Below are 14,455 nucleotides of genomic sequence, written 5' to 3' on the forward strand. Positions count from 1 at the left end.
TTCATACAAACTCATGCAGAGAATAGAATTTACAGTCACATCGGTTTCCTGACAGCAGAGACGTTTGTCTGTTTCATTCATATCGTATCCCCAACACCAGCACAGGCACGACAGATGTCAGCTCACTTTCTCTGAATGACTGAATACTTGGACCTGTGCTGGGAGATGTGACCACAGTGGGTAAGAGGCAGGTACTGCAGCTGGACTGCCTGCGTCTGGCTCAGCAGCCTGGAGATGCCTCAGTTTCCTCATCTGAAAGTGGAGATCGTAGGAGTTCTTCCTTCACAGATTGTCGTGGGGGTTAAATGAGTTCACACATATAAAGTGTTCAGAGCGGTGCCTGGCACGGTAGTAAATGTGCTGGGGGCACTGATGGGAGAGAGAAATGAACTTCAACTACATTGCCACTGACATTCAGGATTTTTCTGATAGGAGCTAATATAACCTAATTAATGCAGTCCTCAATACATGTTAGCAATTTATTTTCTTTATAAGGTCCTGAGTCTTCATAGCTCATAAAGTAGGTTTTTAAAAATATATACTATAGGGATTATTTAGGAATTTGAAGGCATTATTACACAGACTCGTATGTATCACATACAGCTGCTATCTACAGGATACAGGTGTGCTTACGTAAGTATTGTAGATATGTCTAGCTATTATTATATTGTATCGATAATTCTGTACTATGCATTACAGAGAAGATGGTTGGCTCTCACCCTCCAAACCCCCCTTCACTGTCTCTGTACCAAATTCACTCCCTTTCTTGACTTCTGCAAGAAAAATCACTCCCCAGAGCACATCGGGACTTTGAATAGCTTCACTGAAGCTCTGCAGGATCTGAAGAGCACAGCGTTTCACTCAAAATGCTCCCAAAGGGCAGGCCACTTCCCGAAGTGTGCTGGGCAGCCTCTCCTCTTGCTTCTCTCGCCCCACCCCTTGCTGTCTCCCCCTCCTCTGTTGTCCTGAGCACCTGCCGGCTCTGCTCTTAGCATCTTGGTGCATTAACCAGGGGCCTCCCCCTCCTCCTAACCAACCACACACTCCTCTCTCCCGAGAGGAGTCTTCATACCGGCTGCTAAGAGTATAAAATACCCTCACCATTGTTAAAATTACAAATCAGTGTATTTGAAAAGCACTTTGCAAAGCACTTTCATTCTCTCTCCATTCAGCCTGACAAATATTTCGTAGGCACCAACTTGGTGCCAGGCATCTTTACAAAGAATCCGTGCAGGAGGTGAGGTGCAGAGAGCAGTACTGACACGACCTGAGGATCCTTACAAACTGGGGGCGCTGCTCAACCCCCAGCCAAGGGCTGGTAGGTGGTGCCTCCACGCCTGTCTTCTAAGGGGCCCCACTTAGGGCTGGTGAATCACGCCTGCACCTGCTCCCCATGCAGCCTGGCTATTCCGCTGCCCCAGCCCGGGCCTCAGTCATCCGTGGACCGCTAGGTCCTGTCACAGGAGAAGGGCTCCAGAGATGCTGGTTGAGAGGCCGTGTGAAATAATCAGCAGCCCAGACCTCTCCTGTGAGGTTCAGAACTGGGTGTCCAGCTGCCTATTTGATATCTCCCGGTGGATGTTTTCAAACCATCGTACACTCAGCAGGTCCAAACCGGAACTCATGATCTGTCCCTCAAGCCTGGTCTTCTGGAGCCACCAACTAGGTCATCCAGTGCCTCTCCATCTCTCCCTCGTGCAGGCCTGAGCCCAGCCACCATCGCTGACATCTCCTCTTCCCTGCAGGCTCCATCCATCACGACGCCCTGTCTGCATTAGCTCTCAGTATCTCTCAGACTCATCGATTGCTTTCCAACAACAGCAACACCCATCGCCAGGCCACCCTCCTTGCTTCCTTAGATGAGTGCAGTAGCCTCCCCACTGGCCTTTTTGTACCCACTCTTATCCGTCTCTAGAGAGTAGTCATAGTGAGCCTTTGAAAATTCAAATCTGCTCAAGTCACCTCCAGCTTAAAACACTCAACAGCTTCCTGATGCTCTTCAAGAAAAGCTCAACATTATTAACAGGGCCTGACCCCCGACTTCTGTCTGGTCTCCCCTTCATCTCTGTGCACATGCCATCTCTGCTGTCTTTCCTGCCGCGCGTGCTCCGGCCATGGGGCCTTTGCACATGTCAGTCTGGCTTCCTGTGCTACCACCATATCCTTTGTTGTTCCTCCCTCAACCTCCCTTTGCCCTCCTGCACTGTACTAGTGGGGTGTCTACTGCTATGCTCGCTGTGTCGAGGGGAGGGGTTAAGGCATGAGTGATGCTGGTGGGAATGTTCTAGAAGAGAGGGACAATTGATAACCCAGGGAGGGGATGGAGCAATGCAGGAGCAACATGAGAGGGGATGAGGCCCAGGACACAGGTGCAAGGTTGGCCTTAGATGGGGTGGATAAGGGTACACCCACTGCACCTGGAGGGAGTGGGGCACCTGTGGATACAGATGCAGAAGATGGGTAGACATGGTGGGAACCTGGGACACGTCTCTACTGGTTGCTTCTATCTTCCTGACAAATGGGAGGCAGAATCATCAACTGAGACCGAGGGAGGGGTAGAAGGGTTGGAGGTTTGAGGAAGCAAGAAGGAAGTGAATTTTTTCTCCAGGAGAATGGGAGAGGCAATGGACCAGGCTTATGACATGAGGTGTATGTGTAGGGGTGGCTTGAAGGTCCCTCTTGAGATTCTGTGGTTTTCTCTGAACACATTTAGCGTGTGGCTGCAATCTAGCTGGAGGGTTTTCTTTAATCAGGATGGGGGTCTGTGAAGTGAATGCATGAAGGGAAGGGGGGAAGGGAATGATTATGAAAATGGATTAGACCCTAAGCTGGTAAAGAGGGCAGTGAAAAGGTGGGGGATCAATGCATTGAAAGCCTAGGGAGGATCACGGAACTTTTTCAGGGAGATGCTCACAGGAGTGAGCTGGAAGGGTGGGGCATGGGAGTCAGAGAGCAGATGCAAAAGACACTGTGGAGGGGGCGTGGTTATTGATAACGCCAGGGTCAAGGATAAGACCCTGAACTGGGTGGCTCAGGGATGACATTCAAAGTGTTTAGCAAAGCTCCTACAAATTAATATACAAGACAAAACTAAATAACTTTTATTTCGAAGATAAAACTAAATGTCCACTTTTATTTCCTACACACACCAAGTATAGCTGATAAAACTGCTTACCAAGTCAAACACTGATGTGCAAATGATTCATCAAATTATTCTAATAAGCCCCAAATCAATGGTTGGTTTTTAGAAATTATTGGTGTGATCTTTTGATGATGAGGCTCTTACAAGCTAAATGATGGCCCTGTCTGGACTGAGATTTGACACAGGGAATCACACCAGATGCTCCCGGCCCTTCTCTGTTAGAGGAAGAGTCATTCCATCTCAGTGGTACAGAGTTTTCTCCTAACCTGTCTGATGCTGGTCAGTTGGAGGACGTCTCTGAGGAAATAGCCCTCTGTCCTCGCAAGTGTGGGTACTGGGAGTGGTAGAGTCGGGGTGGTGGTGGTGAGAAGGACAGAAACCATCAGAACTGTTGGAACATTTAGAGGTCGTGCTTTCACGGGCAGTGGGGTGAGCGCAGCCTGGCTCTGCCACTCAGGGCTCTACGGAGGTTCTGTTCTTCTTTGGCTCTGGTGCTCCCCCTGCAGAGCCAGATTTGCCTGCGGCACAGAGCTCACCCTTCCACCCATCCCTGGGCGAGGATTTGTGGGGCTGGGGGAGTTGGAGATGGGTCAGATTAGGGGATGAACAGAGCCCTGAGGGACAATGATGAGTAGTGAGGAATGAGCCAGGTAAACTGGGTCCCAGGTCGTGATGGGATTGGTCTCAGTGGTCTCTGAGGTTGATGGTGACGATGAGGCTGTGAGGGTCAGCTGGAAGCCTAAGAGGTCTCCAGGAGCACTTGGCGCTCTGTGCCTCTGGACTTAGTATGACTACCGTGGTGCTGAGACCCATGAAGGGGTGGTGCCACCAGTGGCAACCAATCACCTTTGGTGGAATTTAAATTTGGTAGAAGACCTGTGTTGGCGGATGTCATTCCAGTCATTGAAGAGTGGTGTCACCTTATTTTCCTGATGCTAGCCTAGAGTCCTGCTCTATTTCTTTCTGGTTGGTGATTAGCAAAAAGTATTGATGTAGCTTCAGGCATAGGTGGATCCAGGTGCTCAAAAAATCTGGTGTTTCTCACCATCTCTATTTGGCTTTCCTCTAGTTGGCTTCATTCTTGGGCAGGCTTTGTCCCCAGGGGAAAGACTAAGGGATGACTAAGGGCCTGGCCCTGGGGTCAGGGAGGGAAATCTGACCTGATTCCTGCTCTTCTGGGGCTCACAGTCTCGGGGGAAAGACAGAAAGCACATAATTTACTAGAATACAACATCTCACATTCTGTACTAGAGGGATGTATAAGACCTTCTGGGAGTATAGTTGTTTAGCTAACATTTATGTGGCACCAACTGTATGCCATGCTCTGTACAACCTGCCAAGGACACAGAGGGAAAAAATGCTTTCTGTCCCTACAGAGCATGCCATCTATGGGAGACAGACAACAGATGCCATGTGTTGTGACAAGGCAGGGTGTTGGGAGCACATGGAGAGCTGTGTATCCAGGCATGTGCGGGTATTGACCCAGGCCTTCTGTAGAGGAGGGGACTGAGCTGACTCAGAAGGTCAAGAAGATGTTAGTCAGTTGAAGCAGGTAGGGGTGTGTGTGTGTGTGTGTGTGTGTGTGTATGTGTATTGGGGCATGATTGGCAAACACTACAGATCTAGGTCCCCTTCCCCCTTCTCAGAGAACCAGTCATTAAACTTTTACCAGCACACCCCTGGACGAATGGTTAGGGTGAGGTTAATCCCATGGGAGGGGTTGGCTGGTACAAAGACATGGCATCTTTGTGGGACTGGAGATTTACAAGCAGATTGGTCCCACTGAGGGGGCTGGATGGGTGAGGGTGATGGCAGGAGATAGGGGGGTGGAGGGGACTAGGGCCAGTTCCCTCAGGGGCTTGTGGTCCAGGCTGAACAGAGGAGAGAGCATCTCACAGCCCACTCCCCACTCAGACATTGGCTTTGAACTTTCAGAGAGTGAGGATGTGGGGGAGATGCTCCCATCATGAAATATAAAAGATTATTCTGCCAAGGGGCCCAACAACCGTGAAATCTTCACTGAACCCCCACCCGAGAAGGGCCGGCGGTGCCGCGCGGACCCCAGGGCCCAGGGACTCCAGGGCAAATCGAGGTGGGAAGGCTGCCTTAGGCAGCCACGGCCTTGCCTCCAGGAGTTTACCGCTTCAGACTGGAAATTTCAGCTTGTAGGTATTAAGTAGTTTAAAAGGAGGTTTCATCAGCTTTGTAAAAAGCACATTGATATCTCGCAACCCCAACTGCTGTCTCATTTCTTTGAGATACAATAAGCCCTTCATAAACCTGGTCATTAAGTGTTGAACAGACGCTGTTTTATTTTCCACATGTTCGTGAGAGGCTGAGAGAGCGGCTCGGGTGCCGGGAGGGCGCGCAGAGGGGGCCCGCTGACGCCTAGGGAGGAGGCTGTCTAAGTAATTTTTTAAGTGAAGCAAATGAAGGGTTTGGTAAGAAGCTGCTTTCACTGTGTTTTAAACCTTTTCTGCTCCTGGCTTTTTGCTTTGCCGGCACAGCCCTCCCTGACGGCAGGGATTCAGGAAACCTCAGGATGGGTGGGTGAGGCCTGGCTTGTCCCTCCCGGGAACCCCAGCCCCCAGGCAGCGCTGCCATCAGCTGGTGCTGGAGGGTTTGAAACAGCCTCTGTGGCTGTCAGTGAGTTTGCTCATTCCTTGTTCATTCATTCATTGAATTGTTTTGAATACCTGCAATGTACTAGGACCTGTGCAGGTGTAACTGAGCAGGACCCCATGGGGCCTTCCCAGAACGGACCCCGCCACAACCCTGCCCATGTCTTCCACCTGCCTCTGGTCTGTAGAAAAACTTTAGTCTCCCGGAGTTCCAAAGAGTACATTTCATCAGAGAAGTGAGAAAATGCAGAAAGAAAGGAAAACAGTCAAGCAAGACAAAATAGTACTAGTTCAGCCATTAAACAAAGTCGAGGAGTTCAGGAGTCAGCAGTCAGGGAGTTCAGGTCTTTGAAGCACTAGCTGCCTGGACTCCTTGCTTGGCGCCTGCAATAAACGCTGCACTCTCCTTCCCCACAACCCGGGGTCAGGAGATTGGCTTTACTGCGCATGGGCAAGCAGACCCAAGTTTGTTTCGGTAACAAAGGCACTTAGGGAGGGGTAAGAAGTCCGTTGTGCCTACCTGCCTTCCCTGAGTCTGCCCTATCTTGTGCCCCAAGCTCTTGCCCCCAAGAAGTCCTGGGCACAGCATTGCTCACACAACCACCAGGAGGATATCCTGTCCTGATTCCTGTCATTCTTGTCTCCACAGTTGCTTCTTTAGTTCTTTCCATTTGATATGGGGAAGAGATTGGACCCCAGACTCAGAGAGTTCTGGCTATTAGCTCTGAGGCCCTGAGCAAGTCATGTGACCTCTCTGTGTCTCCACCTCCTTGGCTGTAGAAAAGGAATATTAATCCCTGCGGGGTGATTCCAAGGACTCAATGAGATAGAAGCGGAGGCCTTTAGTGCAGTTCCTAACCCAGAGCAGGCACTAAACGAATGTAGTCCTTCTTTCTCTTTCTTCTTCAAATGACACCTCTTTCGGGAAGCCTTTCGTGATTGCCCTCAGTTGGAAAAACTCTTTCTTCCCCATGCCCCGTGAAGTGCTTCTGGATTTTAATGGGCATAGGGATCCCTGTGGGATCATGTTGAGCCAGATTTTGACTCAGTGGGTCTGGGGTGGGGCCTGAGACTCTGCATTCCTTGCATGCTCCCAGGCAATGCCAATGCTGCAGGGTCCCTAGCAGATCACACTTTGGGTTGTTTTTTGAGCACTTTATATCTGCTTTGATCATATTTTGTGTTTCAGTATTATTGTCTGGGAACAAATAGCTGCAAATCCGTAAGCTCCTTGAGGGTAGAATTTCGTCTAGAGAGTTTCCTGAGCATACCATATTTCCTTTGATTCCAAGATGCTCAGATGCACATTTCAGTGAACTTGGGATGTGTCTTGTCACTGATGGGTTCATTGACTGCAGTGTGTCTCTGTTCTCCCAAAAAATCATTATTACATTGATGGTGTGTCTTATAATTAATGATAACGGCTACATAACAAATGTTTATTGAACAAATGGATAAATAAATGAGCGAATCATTGTGTGTGTGTGTGTGTGTGTGTGTGCGCGCGTGGACAGAGAGTATACTGTACATTTCCATTCTCCTGAACAGATGGACATTTTGCCAACTGTTAGAACCCCTGGGACACCAGAAACATTTGCACCTCTCTTATTAAAAGCCTATTTGACAATGTCAGAATATGTATATAACCCCAAACCCAGCAATTTCTCTTATACACCTGCCTTGGAAAACTCTTGCATGTATGCATCAGAAGCTGTGTGCAAAAATGTTCCTAACAGCCGTGCTTGCAACAGCAAAGCACTGGGAGCAACTCATTTCTTTTGTTAGAAGACTGATTATAACTTGGAGTATATTAATATCATTGGATATTACACAGCTGTGAAGGGGAGTAGATTACAGCTACGCATGTTGACACAGGTAAATTCCATGCACATAATACTGAACATGAAAATCAAACCGTGGAAAAAATATCGATGATAAGATTCCATTTTCACAGAGTTAAGCGTGTACAACTGGACTGTAGGTTGTTTTGTGGTGAGACTGTAAAGTCAAGCCAGCAACGAAAAACATAGAACTCAAGGGGGTGTTGCCCCGAGATGGGAGAGGGGCGGGGGTGGTGGCAGGGAGGACACACGCGAGCGTCCATGCACTGAGATGCTCCATTTCTTGACCTTCTGGTGGGTGCTCAGGCCCTCATTTTATCATTATTTTCTATACCTCGCTGTGGCAGAGTTTGCTGACTGTTTCCTAATGTCCTGTTCTCTCTGTCTTCCATATTTTGCCTGGACATATGGCTTCCCAGAATATAGCCCTTAGTTCTCAGCCTCTCTTGCAGCTAGAGGTGGCCATGTGACCAAGCTCTGAAGAATGGGATGGAAGTGGAAGTGGAGGGAGCAACTCCTGAGAAATGTCCTTCTGGGGGTGGCACGTGCCCTTCTCAGGCCTTTCCTCTGGGCACGGGGAACATGGAACTCTGGTTGCTATCTTGGTCCATGACACAGCCTGGAGAGCTGCATGTTGGTGGAGTAAGATATAGGCATCTGGGCCATGCCACCAAGGAGTGTCTTATCTCCTGAACATCTTATCCCCAGAGTTGGGCAATGAGAGAAAAATAAACGATCTTTTAACTATCCTTTAAATTTTAGTTGAAAAAAAAAAAACCCTTGCTGCAAACTTAATCCTAATGAATGTAATCACACATGTTAAAATAGCCTTTTGTATGTACTTAATATTAAACACATTTTAAAGAGGGCGATTTGTTCAACTCTCGGTGCTTGCATCTAACAGGAGCTTGCTAAGTGTCTAATTGAACGAATGAATGAATTGAAAGCTGTCTCAGCGTTCCTCACAACCTCTTTGTTCAGCATAAACTTTGCTCCGGTTCAGTGCTGGCTGTGGCCCTGAATAAGGGAAGAGGTGGGCGGGGCACCGCTGAGAATGACTGTGGGAGGGAGTAAATCTGCCTTAGACAAGGGAGCCAGGAAGGAGGTACAAGTTTCGACTTCAGACAGGAAGAGTGAATGGATCCCTGTGATGGTAAGTGAACCAGGGTTGTTGGTGCTTAGAGACTGTGGATGAGGCCCCAGAGATGGTGGTCAGGGCCCTACACCCGGGGCTCTGGGGCTCATGAGCAGGGATGCTGTCCTTGGCTGGCAGATTGATATGACCTCTCCAAGACTGAGAACTTGGAAGGACCTGGGTTCTGAACTCCAAGGCCCTTCATCACAGCCTTGCAGCTCTGTCCCCTCCCCATAGTGCTGGCACTGGAGCAGGCTCCTGGGGACAGGAAAGCCTCAGACCCACAAGCACCACAATGTGGTTGAAAGCCTTTTCCTGATGAGGTTAAGGACCCTCCACAGAGGTAACAAATCAACCTAAAATGTAAAAGGTAGACCTCTAGGTTTGGGTGTTGTCACAGGCCATGAAGGAACCTTCCCCAATACAATTCTGTTAGTTCAGCTCCCATTGCTGGAGAGGCAGCAAAGGTTAAGTGGTTAGCCTCAGAGTCTGGAGGCAAGCCGCCTGAGTTCGCATTCCAGTTTATATCACTGAACTCCCTGAATCTCAGTCTTCTCATCTGTAAAATGGGGAGACAGTAGACTAGCTCCTAGGTCTGTGAATTGCATAAGCACTGCATTGAGAGGACTTAGCCCGTGCCTGGCACCCAGCAGGTCAAGTGCTGCTGCCTGTTGCTGGGCCTTGTGCTGGGGGCTTAAATGGATCACACACAGTCCCTACTTTCAAGAAGCTCACGGACTAGTCAGAGAGAGTACTGATTCTACTCTGCTGTGTTGAGATTGCTCCCGGCTGGAGGCAGGCCCAGGGATACAGGAACCTGATATGCATCGATCCTGTGGAACAGGACTGTTCAAATGACTCTGTCAACCCCAGAGCCTCAGGAGTAGGCAGGTAATGGATAAACACTGTCATGTGCCAACATCCCTAAATTCATCTTGAGAAGCTCGAGGTGTAGTGGAGAGATGGCATTTGAGCTGTCTTTCTGCCACTTTCTACAATGGGATCTTGAGCAAGTCATTCACTTTTGGATTTATTCAATATTTCAGCTGGTCCTCAAACTTTTACTGAGTGCCCACTCACTTGTTGAGCTGGGCATGGTGGTAGAGAGGGATCAGTACAGCAGGATTCCTCGTCCCCAAGAACGGTGTCTAGAAGGCACTGAGACACATAATTAACTTACATGAACCAGAATGAAACCAACAGCAAGTGTAGGGATGGTCGTGGGTGCCCCTTGGAGAAGCTGCCATGAGCTAGGTTCTGGGCTAAGCTCTTTACATTTAATCCTAAAAAAACCTCTTACTATTTTCTCCACCACGAAGGTGTGGAAATAGAGGCTCAGAGAGGTGAAGAAATGCATCGAAGGATTCACAATGTGAGCCAAGGAGCTGGGCTTTGACCCCAGGCAGTGGGGTTCTAGGTGACATTGTTACAGCAAGAGCACAGGATGCTGGAGTGTGGATAGGAAGGTACGTGGCTCTGTCTAAGTTGTGGTGGGTTGTCAGGAGGGCTTCCTGGAATAAGCCCCATCTCAGATGAGCCATAAAAGATAAGTGGAAATTGGCAGATGAGAGGGAGGGTGGGGAGGTGTTGGGAAGAAGAGCAAGAGTTAACCAGAGAGTAAGGTTGGGGTCTTGTGGCCAAGAGCTTTGGTTTATCTGAAGGGCAGATGGTTGGGCTGGATATAAGTGTGTGTGTGTGTGTGTGTGGGGTGGTTTAAAACTAGCCTGGAAAGATAGTAGCTTCAATTAGATTATTCAGGACCTAATAAGCCATTCAAAGTATGAACTTAGGAGCAGTGGAGAGCCACTGAGGGGTTTTAAGCAGGGGGCTAGTGTAACCAGACTTGTGTTTTGGGATGAAGGTCCTGGTGGCTGTGTGGGGAGTGGACTAGAAGGACAAGACTGGAAGCCATGAGCCCCACTGAAGCCACGCATCTCTTGCCTGGACCACTGTGATGAAAGTAGTCCAGATGAGAGATGGAGGTGGCCCAGGCAGGAGTGGAGGCATGGGGATGGAGAGACGTGGGGGATATGAAGTCAGTTGAGATTTTTTATCTGTAAAATGGGGAAATGGGCCAGTCCTGCTTCCCTGAGGGTGTAATTGAATAGATGAAATGTGATAAAATTGAGAGTTAATAAACCTACTTGGTAAATTGCAAAACCCTGTGCCAAGGTGCAGGCTGATTAGCATGGGCATCCTTTAGTGAAAGAGACACACAGTTGTCCCTCCGTGTGTACACTTCTGCCCACCCGGATACACTGCTGTTCTAAAACTCACTCGTCGTGCCACCCTGGGTAAGTCACCTCCCTCCTCTCAGCTTCTGTCTCCTCCTCTGTAAAAGGGGGTTAGGTTGTTGTAAAAATGAACAATATAATGGGAAGAGTGCGAGACACTATGCCTGCCCCATAGGATGTGTTAGGAAATAAAAAATCTTTACAGAGATACCGTGTCTTCCACTACTCTGTGCACACAGATCGTGGGGCCTGGCTGCCAGGATGTGTCCCAATAACATTGGCATCTGAAGGGCATTCCTTCCCACCAGCATCTTATGAAGGCCTCCATGGAATGAGAAAATGCCAGTGGCCTTTCTCACTTTGCAGAATCCACCTGAATTTTTTGACCGCCGGTTTCCCCCAGCCCCCACTGTGGTTCATTTTCATCTGCTGAGGCACATTCAATTTCACGGCAGAGATCCAGGCCAAAGTGATCGAATGCCACTGAAACCACTGACTCATGAAGATAAAAACGTTTCATGCAATGAGGATCCATAAGCCTGGGGATGCCCATCTAACCACACTCTTGTTTCCAAGCCAAGCATACTCCTCTGCTCAGAAATCTTCAAGAATCCCATTGTCTGCAGCACAAAGGGCAGACATCTTAAGAACCAGATTCCCAGCTATGTCCAGTTGGACTCAAAGCTTCCCACATTTTCTGCTGTGATTCTTCTCTCTTAGCTACGCTGGACTCAGAAAAGCATTTGCCTTTTCCCCTTTCCTCACCATTGCTTACACATTCCCTCCCAGCTGAATCAAGCTCTCCCATCTTCTATATTTAAAACAATGCCATTTTTACTCCAGAGGGAGAGCTAGGAGCCATGGGTAGGGATGTACAGGCAGGATGGGTACTAGGGTCATGTAGCATCCAAACTTAAGGAGGCACTCACCACCTCCTTCAATTCTGCAGCTCGCGCTAGCCTGGCCCACTGAAGGGGAGATGCTGGATCAGTACCTGGGTGAGTGTTGTGATTTCAGAACTGTCTCCCAAGGGAGTGAGCTCCCTGTCACTGGAGGAGTTAAAGAAGAAGATGGTGAGCAGCCTCTTAAGGAAGCTGAAGAGGGCATTTCTGCAGTAACTGGGAGGTGGAGTAGGGGATTCTGAGGTCTTCTATCCTGTGGAAGCTGGGATTTAAGGATCCCTCCCTGACCCCGCAGCTCAGAGCGGCCTCTCCTTCCTTTCAACTCCACTTTTACCTCCAAGATCACTCATCTGGCAATTAACCACAGGCTGCCTCGTGACAGCTCTTGTATTGCTTTCTTGTCATTTCAAATTTCACGAGTGTATGTGTCATTTTCCTAATAGCATTCCACATGCACCAAGGACAGGGATCAAACTGTGCACTTTCCATTCTCTCTCAGTGGGTGTGGGAGACTCTGTAATATTTATTAAAAATCCTCTCTGTGCCAGTACTTTACATCTCACCTGATTCAGTGATCACATCCATCCCTTGGATAGGTTCTGTTACTGAGCCCATTTTACAGATGAGAAACTGGAGGTTCATAGAGCTTGATTAATATTAGCTACTCTTTTCAACATAAACTCAGGACTGATGCTATCATACTGCCTGGGAATGGAGCCTTGTGCAAGCTGCTTAAGTGCTGTGACCCTCAGTTTCCTCACTGTAAAATGGGATAATAATACCACCAATTTCACAGGTTCTTGTGCGGGTGGAATAAGTTAACATACACATATATATATATAAAGGTCTTAGAACAGTGCATGCCATGAGCTTTCAGTAGATGTTATCTGTTATCAATTTCTATGGTCATTGTTATCACCAGAGTGGTGAGCCTTGTCATACCTAGAAAAGCACGAAAGACCAGAATGTGAGTGTTCCTATTGCCAGGTGCTTAAATAGAACTGGATCAGTCATCCAGTGGGAAGACAGGCTACTCACCCTTGAAGCTTGTGATTTTCTTGGAATTGTCCCTCTCCCTAGGACAAAGAATCCTACCCAATCCTACCCAAAGAAGCCATTTGTAGAAATGGAAACATGGGACTCATTGGGTCTCTCATGAGTCTGACTGTCAGGAATCAGTCCTCCAGAACTCAATCACCTTTGGGGAAATTGCAAAAAGAGTTCTTGAAACTATAAAGCTGAGGGTAAGACTTGGTCTTCAATTATTGATTAATTAATTGATCAAAAAACACGTTGGCAGCCTTCTCTGTGCTCACCACTCTTCTAGGGAAGCAGATAGGATGAAAAAAAATCAGAATCTTTGCTCTGAAGCCTTCCCAGTCTGAGGGACGGGTTAGAGGAGGACAGAGGGGTGCACCCAGTGAGCTCCGCTCCCTAAAGCCAGCCTGTACTCAGAGAGGAGCAGATGAGACAGCCAGGCCACCTCCTGCCTCTTTACCACAATCCCCGAGAAGAAAGGGGTTCTTGAGAGATGAGGACAATTACTGAGAGAAGTTGCAGCTGATCCAGACAGCTTGGTGAAGACAAAGATCAGGAGGGAGGCAGAGTTGGTTGTACCCGTTACCAGGTGTGTGTGGAAGAGATGGAGGCAAACTCTTGGGGGGATCCCCCAAGGCCTCTGCGGCCCCACTGAGGAAGAGCAGGCTCCGGCAAGACCTGCCCTGTTGGAGCCTCTGTCCCACGGTTGGCTGCTAAGGGCAGCACTTTGATTGCTGTTGGGAAGGCACTGTTTGCGTTTTTGTCACTTAAAACAATGTGGTGTTGTGACACTCTGGAATCTGAAGATTAATGTTTAATAAAAGGATTCAATTTGATGTAATGTCAGAACTTAATTAGATTCACCATGCACAGAGGGCTTCGCATGCCCTTCAATTAGCACCTACTTCAGGGTCTGGTCTGCTGGATCTCCAGCGCCCAGGAGGGGCTGCTCAGGCTGGGATGGCACCACTGAGCCAGAAGCTCGCTGTCTGCAGATTCTAGCTCAAGAACACTGCTTTCTGCAGCTCTGGTAGAGGTAATGGAGGGTCCCAGCCCACTCTGTGTGTGGAAGCCTGTTTGCTGGGGTTGGGGCTGCAGCATGTGACTGTAGAATGATGCAAATGAACCCTAAACTATGTGAGGCTCAAGGCCATGACCCCAGGTCAAGTGAGGAATCTGTGGACTGGAGAACTGTCTTCATGTCCACTTGGCCCTGACCCCAGGGGCATGGAAGGCCCAGGCTGCTGGACACTGGTAAACAGTCATGTTTTTGATCCCAGCCAAGGCTGACAGTTTGCAGGTATCTCTGATACAGCTACACTAGTTGTCAAATATGGGTTTGGAAAAAGGCTGCTGTCTAAGCACCCCAGATTCTCCCCCCCACTGCCCTGGTCACACTGGCCCCTCCTTCAGGAGTTCCTCGACTGCCCTCTCCCGCCCCCCACCCCGACCGGCTACTAAAGTGTTGGATCCTGACACTGAGTGTCTCCAGGATGCTGTTCCAGCACCATGGCCAGCGTCCGCCCTGTCTGGCCAGGGTCT

The 14,455-nt window shown here is 48.9% G+C and overlaps 1 protein-coding gene across 1 annotated transcript in view; it reads right to left on the reverse strand.

Moving 5' to 3' along the window:
* The window catches only part of CACNG2 (calcium voltage-gated channel auxiliary subunit gamma 2), a 104,176-nt gene that overhangs the window by 13,423 nt on the left and 76,298 nt on the right, over positions 1-14,455 (reverse strand). The window lies entirely within an intron of this gene.

The sequence above is a fragment of the Camelus bactrianus genome, chromosome 12 (assembly GCF_048773025.1).
Source record: "Camelus bactrianus isolate YW-2024 breed Bactrian camel chromosome 12, ASM4877302v1, whole genome shotgun sequence".
Lineage (NCBI taxonomy): Eukaryota > Metazoa > Chordata > Mammalia > Artiodactyla > Camelidae > Camelus > Camelus bactrianus.